Here is a 10,000-nt window from a genome sequence, read left to right as displayed (position 1 = left end):
TCCTAATGCTCTCCATCCCCTTCCCCCACTACCCCTCGACAGCCTCGGTGTGTGACGTTCCCCTCCCTGTGTCCATGTGTTCTCATTTTTCAACTTCTACTTATGAATGAGAACATGTGGTGTTTGGTTTTCTGTTCCTGTGTTAGTTTGCTGAGGATGATGGTTTCCAGCTTCATCCATGTCCCTGCAAAGGACATGAACTCATTTTTATGGCTGCAGCAGGCACCTCTCCTTGGCAGCGCCCACCAGGGAAGACACGCCTTGTCCCCCTCTGCATCTCTCTGCAGGCTCTGGGCCTGCCACAGTTCCTTGAGCCTCACTGTCTTCTCCTAGAACAGGGAAATATGCACAAATAGACAAGCCATGGGAAAAGACTTTCCACTCTTACCAACTGCGGTGCCAATGCTAGGGGTGCGCCTGTCAAGGAGGGGACACTTGTCCTTCCTTTGTGTGTCATTCTGTGGAGCTGCAGAACCAATCTAGGACCATGGGTCCCCCTTTATGGTCTCTCGTCACACATACCTGGGTGGGACCCCAGCTCTAAGCTCACTGCGTGACCTCAGACAGGCACTGCAAATTTCTTAAGTACCAGTTTCCTCATTTGAAATATTAGAATAGGTCAGTGTTGTCATAAATATTATAAATGTCAGAATGATTCAGGATTAGAAATAGCATTCTGCATGTGTGAGACATCTGGCCCCTCACGCACACCTGCTAAAACTTGTTGCTTTCACTGTTAATATCACCCTGACTCCCAGCCGAGAAGCCTGGCTGCTGTTCCGGCAGCCGTAAAAGGGCTGTCCTTTGGAGGGAAGGATTTTCAGGGAAGGCACCTCATCCACATCCCCTGGCAGCCCCCTGAGAAGTGACATTCCCCTGCCTCAACTCACCTGAGCCACCTGCAATTCTGAGCGCTCTCACACACTCTTCCCTTATGGCCATGGTGGACCCAGGACCAGTGTTATTGTTATAATGGGCCGCTTGCTCAGGTGGGGAAATGGGGCCTTCTGCTGACAGTGGCAGAGCCAAGACCCAGACTCCGGAACCTCCGGCTCCCACCCCGAGACCCTTCCCCTTCTCCAGCCTGGCTCTCCCTGTTTCCATGAGTCATATTTAGTAGCAGTTTTGGGGGTTTGCTTAACAGAATCATGAATCTTGCCTCTTCTGTCTATAGTATCAGAGAGTATAACATAATGAAAGGGGAAAGAAAAGCTGCCAAATCCCAATGCAGAGAGGGTTTGGTGGCGTCCTTGTGTTGGTTCACTTCTGTGTCACAGCAGCCCCATGCCTCTTGCCAAGAGTAAGACTGAAATTGATCCAGACATGGCCTAGATATCAGGTCCCCTGTTCCTGATAGCCAGAGCAATGAGCTTCCGTTTCCCTGGGAGAGCAGTCTCCTAGACCCCAGACACTTAGTCTTTTGTTAGGTGTTGGGATTTGATGTTTTCTCTCCAGCACTTCATGTCTCAGCACCAGCCCCGTTGACTCATGCCCCAGGGCTCCCCGTGGAATCATCTGGGTCTGTTCCTGTTAACAGCCCTCTTGAGCAGCGGGGTGTGGAGGAGGTGGCCAAAGGGGAACTGCATAGACCCCTGCGAACTAGGAGATACACCACCATAGGGTCAATGTGGTGGCTTTGAAGGACATGGTAGAGACACATCTCCAACCACAGGCCACCCAGAGCAAGACCTGTCCACAAGAAGTAGTGGAGTCCTTGCCATGTGCTCCATATGTGTTAGATAATTTGCAAGGGGCAAACCTGCCTGCTTTTGTGGGGCAAAACACACTTACTTGAAATTCTGCACAAGTTTAATGTACAATACATACTAGAAATACACACTTAAAGTTAATTTATAGAGTATAGGCCAGAGGGGACTCAAGAACTGTGAAGGGTCTGAGATTTGACCCTGCTTTTCAGCCAATGAGTTAGCCTGCCAGGGTTTCATGGATGTCAGTGGAAGACACAAGACTCCCGGGTCAGAGACCATAGACTGTTGCCGCAGAGCAAGAAGCACGAGCTTACCGTTTGCATCAGATCCTTTTGCCCCGCAAAGTTCATGGGGGCGGGGCAGGTGTGGTGTGCACAGAGTGGATCTTTTCCCAGCTCAGGAGCCCTGTGCTTATGGAACCTCCAATCTTATAAGGGCACTGCAAGCAAACTTGCCTAACTGCCCCAGAAGGAGACTTTATCATACTGGTCACTAAAGAAATCTGCTTTGTGTCGCTATACAAACATCCTTGAAAACTTGTCCAGAACAAAGACCATGCGTGCCCTGCTCATAAGAGACCTATGGAGAATGGCAGAGTTGGGATTACAGATTACAGAATTGCAGAATTATCTCCCAAGGAGATACAAAACTCTTTAAACAAGCAGTTATAAATTGAGGAAGACTTCACCTAACTGAAAGGAGGGAGGCACTTCCAGATTATTGAGACACGCTGTGATTTCTCTCCCAGCACTTTCCCTTTCTGCATCTGTTTAACTTCATGTCAGGAATCCGTGGGTAGAGATTTCTTGAGCACACACCCAGGGGAGGCGGCACTGCTCAAAGGATATTGGGTGGAAGAGGGGAATCAGCTGGAAGGTGTCGCTATCCTGAAAGTGATCCGAGAGGTGGCTGGAAAATCTGCTGGGGCAGAGGTCATTAAGGAGTCTCCTGCAGACTTGCTCATGCAGGAAGCAAGGGAGGAATTGAGCCAAGAAATGCCCTTGCAGGAATGGAAACTCTGTTCCCCATTCCCCCTGTTCTGTGGGAAGCCTAGAGTGTTGATGCCAAGGGTCACGATCCCAGTCAGTCATCAGCTGTCTGAACTAACAGAGAGGTGTGAGATCCCGAGAAGAAAACAATTTGAAAGCCCTGCATCTTTAGACTTTAAGAACACTCTGTGATTCCAAGGAAGTTCTGCTTTTTCCAGAAGGAGGAGAGAAACTAACAGAGCAGCACGTTCCCTTTGAATTCACAGGATGATGTGTTTCTGGAGCTTATGTACCCAACATGTGCCAGGAGGCGCAAGATACTACCAGATAAAAAGGATACATTTCTCTGCAGCATCAACTTTTTATCCACCCACTCATTCATTTATTCAGCAATGAATGTGTTCATGATTTGACAATCAATTCACTCAACATATGCTAAATTCACATTAATTTTTTTCAAACACTCCTATGGATGTTAAAAATATTTCCCAGTAGTTCACGTCTTCATTTATTTATTTGTTCAGCAAAACTTTTATCAAGCAACTGCTATGCACAAAACGTGGTTCTAGGTAAGCAAAGAAATGAGTAAGATAATTTTAGGAAGGGATAAATGTAAAGAAGATAAAGTGACCAGGCGCGGTGGCTCACACCTGTAATCCCAGCACTTTGGGAAGCCAAGGTGGGCAGATCACTTGAGGCCAGAAGTTCGAAACCAGGCTGTCCAACATGTGGTAAAGCTCTACCTCTACTAAAATACAAACGTTAGCTGGGGCTGTGGTGGGCCCCTGTAATCCCAGCTACTCAGGAGGCTGAGGCAGGAGAATCACTTTAACCCAGAAGGCAGGGGTTGCAGTTAGTCAAGATGATGCCACTACACTCCAGCCTGGGTGACAGAGCCAGACTCCATCTCAAAAAACAAAAAAAGAAGAAAGAAAGAAAAGAAAAAAAAGTGAGCAAAGTGGAAGAAGGGACTGCTAAACTAGATGGGGTAGAGAGGCAGGGACATTTTAGTTGAGACCTGAATGACAAGAAGGAGCAAGAGGTTGAGTGGGCTGAGGGTGGAAGAGAAAATCAAGTGCAAAGGTCCTTAGGTCTGGGATGTTCCAAGGGTAGGAAGGAGGCCAGTGTGCTTAGAGTGTTGGGAGCAAGGACATGAAAGGCAAGAAACAGAAGAGAATGGTAGGAAGAGCCCCACCGCAATGGGAAGCCTTGGGAGGGCTTTCATCGGGGGAGTTATTTGATCTGATTTATGCTTTAAATAGCAGCCTGGGCAAGAGAGTAGGCGGGGAGCCCAGTGAGAAGGCTAATGTTGGCTTATGTGCACTTTCCTATGGCATTAAAGTACTCGAATGGAAAAGCTGAATGAGAAGCCCAGGCTTCTGTCGATGCTGGGGTGCAGGTGGGAAAGCACCTGCAACTTGCATATGTGGAGCAAACACACCCTAGACCTGGGTAAAAATACGTGCAGCATCCTAAAAGGGCGACATCAACCTACAGGTCATCAGTGGACTGCAGCTGATATGTACGTGAAAGCTTCAAGCCAGGAATTGGCCTTCTAAAAAAAAAACCGGTGGCTGGGCGCGGTGGCTCACACCTGTAATACCAGCACTTTGGGAGGCTGAGGAGGGTGGATCACCTGAGGTCAGGGGTTCGAGACCAGCCTGGCCAATATGGTGAAAACCTGTCCCTACTAAAAATAAAAATAAATTAGTTGGGCATGGTGGCAAAAGACTGTAATCCTAGCTACTCGGGAGGCTGAGGCAGGAGAATCGCTTGAACCCAACAGGCAGTGGTTGCAGTGAGCCAAGATCGCACCATTGCACTCCAGCCTGGGCAACAAGAGTGAAACTCCATCTCAAAAAAAAAAAAAAAAAGAAAAGAAAAAGAAAAAAGACAAGACTTACCCATCAATTGGCAAATTTCTCCTCTTCCTCTCAGCCCAAGCCCAGGACTTTTGATCGGATGCAACACTCTAAATTCACGTGTACCTTTGTACTCAATCTGTCTGCCCAGGCGCATGGCAGTTTGGGGGTAAGAGTTAGCAAAGAGCAGAAGGAGAAACCAGCCACACATATCACTGCCAAGGAATACTTGTTGAAACCTACTATGGGCAAAGTGTAAGAGATGAAAGAGATGCATCTCTTGGAGATGCATCTGACCTCCTGGAACAAGTGGTCTGGGTAGAGAAGCAGGGAAGAGGCATCCAAGATGACATCCCGGGCTCCTACAGTCCTCATCCTCCAGGCAATGAGTTCAGCACTGTGTATGGGTGGCCAGGCTGGTGCAAGGCAGCTGAGGGTCAGAATCACAGTAGGGAGTGGACCCAGAGCCTGCTTGCCCAGTGAGCACCAACCCCCATGTGGTCACTAGAGCAGACCCATAGAACCCTCCCAGGAGGCGAGGCCTGACTGGAAGGGGTAGACATCACCACCTGCTCTGTGGTGCCAGGCCACAGCTCCAAGCTCACCAGGCCAGCCATGCCAGGTCGAGGCACAGGCCCAGCCTCCATCTGTGTCAACCACATCTACACATTTTTCGCTCCCTAATTTGTTTCTCATTGTTCTCTCCCTAATGAGTCCTTTCTAGCCTGCTAAAGGGCCTAAATTATTATTTTACTTTTCCAGGAAAATTGCACAGAATTTTGTGAGTACACTGAGGCATGTTCAGCATTCCCTTGTAACATTCCCAGGCAAGGAGGCTGAAGCATGCTGGGTTTCTGGGTCTGAAGCACTCATCTAGCAGCTGAGCTTTCAGCAAAGAGTGCGGCAGCCACCTGGCACCCTTGAGTTCTCACCTGCTTGTTCTCTGTGTTTGTCTTGATTTGTGGTTGCAAACAACAAAAACCCACTCTTGTTAGTTTATGCAAAACAGGAATTTATTGGAAGGGTGTCAAGCAACTCACGGAATTGAAAGGGAGTAGCCAGAACCAAGGGAGGCTACGTGGCCACTACAATGGCCAAATTCACACAGGGTGCGAGTCTGGCGTGGGCACGATGGCTGCTGCCACTGCTGGGCCTGCCGCTGCCTCCACCACCACTGCCATTGGCACGAATTCCAAGGGGTCCCCTACATCTCTGCATCACTCACGCCAGATGCAAAGCCCAGGTGGGAGCATGTGGTTGGACAGGAGAGGGTCATGTGATTGTGCTGAGAGTGTCCTAGCCCGGACTGCTGTTCCCAAACATCAGAAGGGCTTTGAGACATTGAGCTCCAGAAAATATAACAAATGTCCACTGCAGTCACTGAATGCTGTAGGGATATTGGGAAAAATCTTTTAACCACTTGGTGCCTCAAGTTTGTCCTCAGCAAAGATTCATCAAATTGAAATGGCATGTTTTGAAAATATAAACCAGTAAGAAACAACCTGATTACAATATGAGGAGAAATTAGCATGGGCTGAAATGACTTGAAATGGCACACGTGGAAAAGTGTGTTAGTGCACCTGGATGGATGGCTACCTCTCAACCTGGGATGGGTCACAGCCACAGGGACGCACTCCTACAACCAGACCATGGACACCGGCCCCCAAGAGATCAGCCAGATACTGGAGTTACCAGACGCGGATCTTTAAATAACACGGTTCAAATATTAAAGGAACTCAATGAAATGATGGGAAATTTCAGCAGCAAACTGGCAAGTATTTTTAAAAATGATGACTACAGTAATTGTCATTAAAATTCAATGGCCAGATTTAGCAGTAGATGACATAGTCTTTAAGAATTAGTCGAGAATATCAAAGAAAATATCCAGACTGAAGCATGGAGAGAAAAAAGATAGAAAACAGAGGCAAGAACGTAAGAGACATATGGGACGCAGCAAAAAAGGTTTAAAATATGCGTAGGTGGAATCCCAGAAGGAGAAGGAAACATTAACGACGAAAAGACAATATTTAAAGAGATATTTAAAACAGATTAAAGACATCAAAGCCATAGATTTGGCAATAATAGAAACTTCAAGCAGGAGAAATATAAAGAAAATGAAATTGAGGCATATTGTAATAAAGGTGCTGAGAACTAAAAATGAATAGAAAATCTTAAAAGGAAACCAGTTGTTGGGGAGAGAGTATATTACAATCAAAAGGAGAACAATAAGACTGACCACTAACCAGAAACATTAAAAGACAAAAGACATGAAATCATATCTTCAAAGTGCTGGAAGAAAATAACTGACAACATTTTACAGCCACCAAAAATATTCTTCAAATATTAAGGTGAACTAAAAATATTTCCAGACAACAAAACCTGAGATAATATGTTACCAGTACACACATACTAAAAAATGTTTTTTAGACAAAAAAAAAAAAAAAAAGATCTCAGTGAAAGCAAGGAAATGCAGGAAGAAATAAAGAACACTGTAAAGTGTAAATATTATAGTAGATAAATCTAAATTAATACTAAATTAGTGCCGACCATGTACATAGTAATAATATTAATGTTTTGTAGAGTTTTAAATAGAAAGAGAAGTTATAAAGCAATAATAGTACTTAAGGCAGGAGGACAGAACTTAAAGTGGCATAAAGTCCTTAAATTTCCCGGGAAGTGGTAAAAGACCTAATTTATCTGAGATTGTAATAAGTCAAGGATGCACGCTGTATTATCTCGGGTTAAAAAATTAGCATAGATCTAACAAGCTAATAGAGGAGTAAAAGAAAGAGCAATTAGAAGACAAGATATAAAAGAAAAGGAACATAAAGCAATCAATAGAAAACAAGTAGTAAGATAGATTTGAGCAAAAATTACCAGTAATTACAATAAATGTAAACAAACTTTATAAAGAGTCCAATTAAAAGATCAATTTTTTTCTAAATGGATTTAAAAAGAAATAACTACATACTGTGTATAAGAGATACTCCTTAAATACAAGGTTGAAGAAAGTTTGAAAGTGGAAGAATGAAAAAAGTATAACTTGCAAACTGAACAACAGGAACTTGAAGTCAGATTTAAGGAAGACCTTCCTAACATTAAAGAAAGACATTGGAATGAGCTATTGTGGAATGTTTCTTGGATGTATTTAAGAATAAAAGAAAACTCTCATTCACCTTCCACAAACAGAAAGCTAGTCTTCCTGTCTGTCCATGTTTCTACACTATGCCTGGGAAGAACGTGGTTGGTCAGTAAATAACGAGTAATTCATTATCGGAAATTGATTAGTCATTTGTCATATGCCCGTTTATACTGCATCCCCAAGACATATAATTAAGAAAATACCACCTGGAAAAGTCCAATTTTCAAGTCAGTCATAGCACCTTTCCTCCCTACCAATATCCGCTGGCCCTTCTGGCCTTGACCTTTTCATTTTTGAAATATTCTACCACCTGACCTGGATTAGTATTAAGGCTGCTTGAATCTCTGGCCAAGAGTGTTTTTTTCTATCTGCGACCCTGTTCCATCCTTGGGTTTCTAGTCCAACAGTGGCTGCCATAGGTATTGCCCTTCTCAGTGTCGGGGAAGGTCCCCTCCCATTGCCAACCACCCCCCTACCTTTCTCTGGCCTGTGTTTTTCAGCCATTTTATAACCCTGTTCCTTGGCTTGATCCCAGGGCCTTGAGTTAATGGAATTCTGATTTCTCCTTGAGGATCATATCTCAAACTCTGCAAATATGTCAAAGGTCTAACAATTGTTAAATCCAAGTGATGACTAAAAGGGTGCTCATTGTACCCTCTCTACCCTCCCTATTCTCTTCACTTCTCTGTGCGTTTACAACGACTTCAAAGAGCTATGATCAGGCCACAGCACTCCAGCCTGGGTGACCAAGCAAGACCCTGTCTCAAAAACAAAAACCAAAAAAAAGTAGAAGCAGAAGAAGAAGAAGAGCGAAGAGCATCCCCTAACAGGGCTGTTTTGAGAATCAGAGAAGGAATAAAAGCTTCTTACCTCACGGCTCCACACAAAGTCATTCATTATTGGTCATTAATAATTGTTTATCAGCTGGGCATGGTGTCAAGTGCACCTGTAGTCCTAGCTACCTGGGAGGCTGAGGCTGGAGGATGCTTCTGCCCAGGAGTTCGAGGCCAGCCACCACATCTCCAAATACATACATACATACATGCATACATACATACATACACACACACATTTTGTTTCTCAACTCGTTTCCCAGTCCTTTCACTGCGGGCAGAATATTAACAATTAAAGGGTGAGACTGAGATGAAAGAGTTACAGGCTTTTAAAGTGTGCATAATAGATCAGTGCGAAAGGTTGTATCCCAGAGTCTATTTACTTTTCCTCAAGATCCGGAAGCCTGAGTCCCCGCCCAAGCGTCTAAGAGGCGGGCTTGGGCGTCCTCTAGCGGTGATCGGTGGTAACCGTTTCCTACTTAGCGGCTGAGCCATAAGTTGAAAATGCATTTATAATAATGGAGGGATGCCCATGATGTCATTTTCCAGAGTCGAGGAAGGAGATTTGTGGTTTTGAGGGCCTCCTTCCCGAGAACAGCGGGTACCCTGCCAGCCTTGTGCTGACCACCACTCTGTAGAACAGCTCAGAGCAGCACAGCTTGCAGACAAAAGGCACAGCATGGCTGGGTGGGCAGTAGGCACTTTGGGACCTTATGGGAATTTCTGCTGAAATTACATTCTTTGAAAATGTGATGGTGATGGGAGATGCTGGTCTTTTCTGCACTCTTTTTCATTAGCTCAGGGCAATGAATCTCTCCTACATAGACTGGCAAGTTGGCCATAATCCCTGCTAAAAAAGGGTGGCACGGGATGCCCACACAGGCTGTTTAGAGCAAGAGACAGTGAGGGAATGCCAATGGGAGATATAATAATAATAATAACAGCAGCAAGTACTGACTCTTCACTGTATGCCATGCCCTGTATTCAGCACTTGATATGAATTTTCTCATTTACTCCTCACAACAACCATATTAGGTCAGCACATTATTAGCCCCACTTTACAGATGAAAACACTGAGGTAGAGAGAGGGCAAGTAACTTGCCCTAAGTCACATGCCTTTAGGTGGCAGGGCTGAAACCTGAATCAAGCTGTCCCTGGCTGGAGGGCATTGTGGCAATCATCGTGCCTCTTTTAACTGACATTTCTTGTCACCCTCAAATTTCCTACTACAATAATCCCGGAAGAAAGAAAAATGTCCATCCTGAAAGGCTCCATGTTGACGGATCTCAAAGCCGCGGCTGAGGTGTAGCAGCCAGGAGCTGGCCTTCCACATCAGGATTCCTGAGGGTGGATTCTGGTCGGGTGGCCTGGGGCAAGCAGCCAAGGTTTCTGAACCTCAGTTTGCTTATATATAAAAAGAGGTTGACAATACCTTCCCCAAAGGATTGGTGGGAGGATTCAATGA

The sequence above is a fragment of the Rhinopithecus bieti genome, unplaced genomic scaffold (genome assembly GCF_001698545.2).
Source record: "Rhinopithecus bieti isolate Rb0 unplaced genomic scaffold, ASM169854v2 scaffold_28547, whole genome shotgun sequence".
Lineage (NCBI taxonomy): Eukaryota > Metazoa > Chordata > Mammalia > Primates > Cercopithecidae > Rhinopithecus > Rhinopithecus bieti.
The sequence above is the reverse complement of the archived record's forward strand: the minus strand, read 5'-3'. Positions refer to the sequence as shown.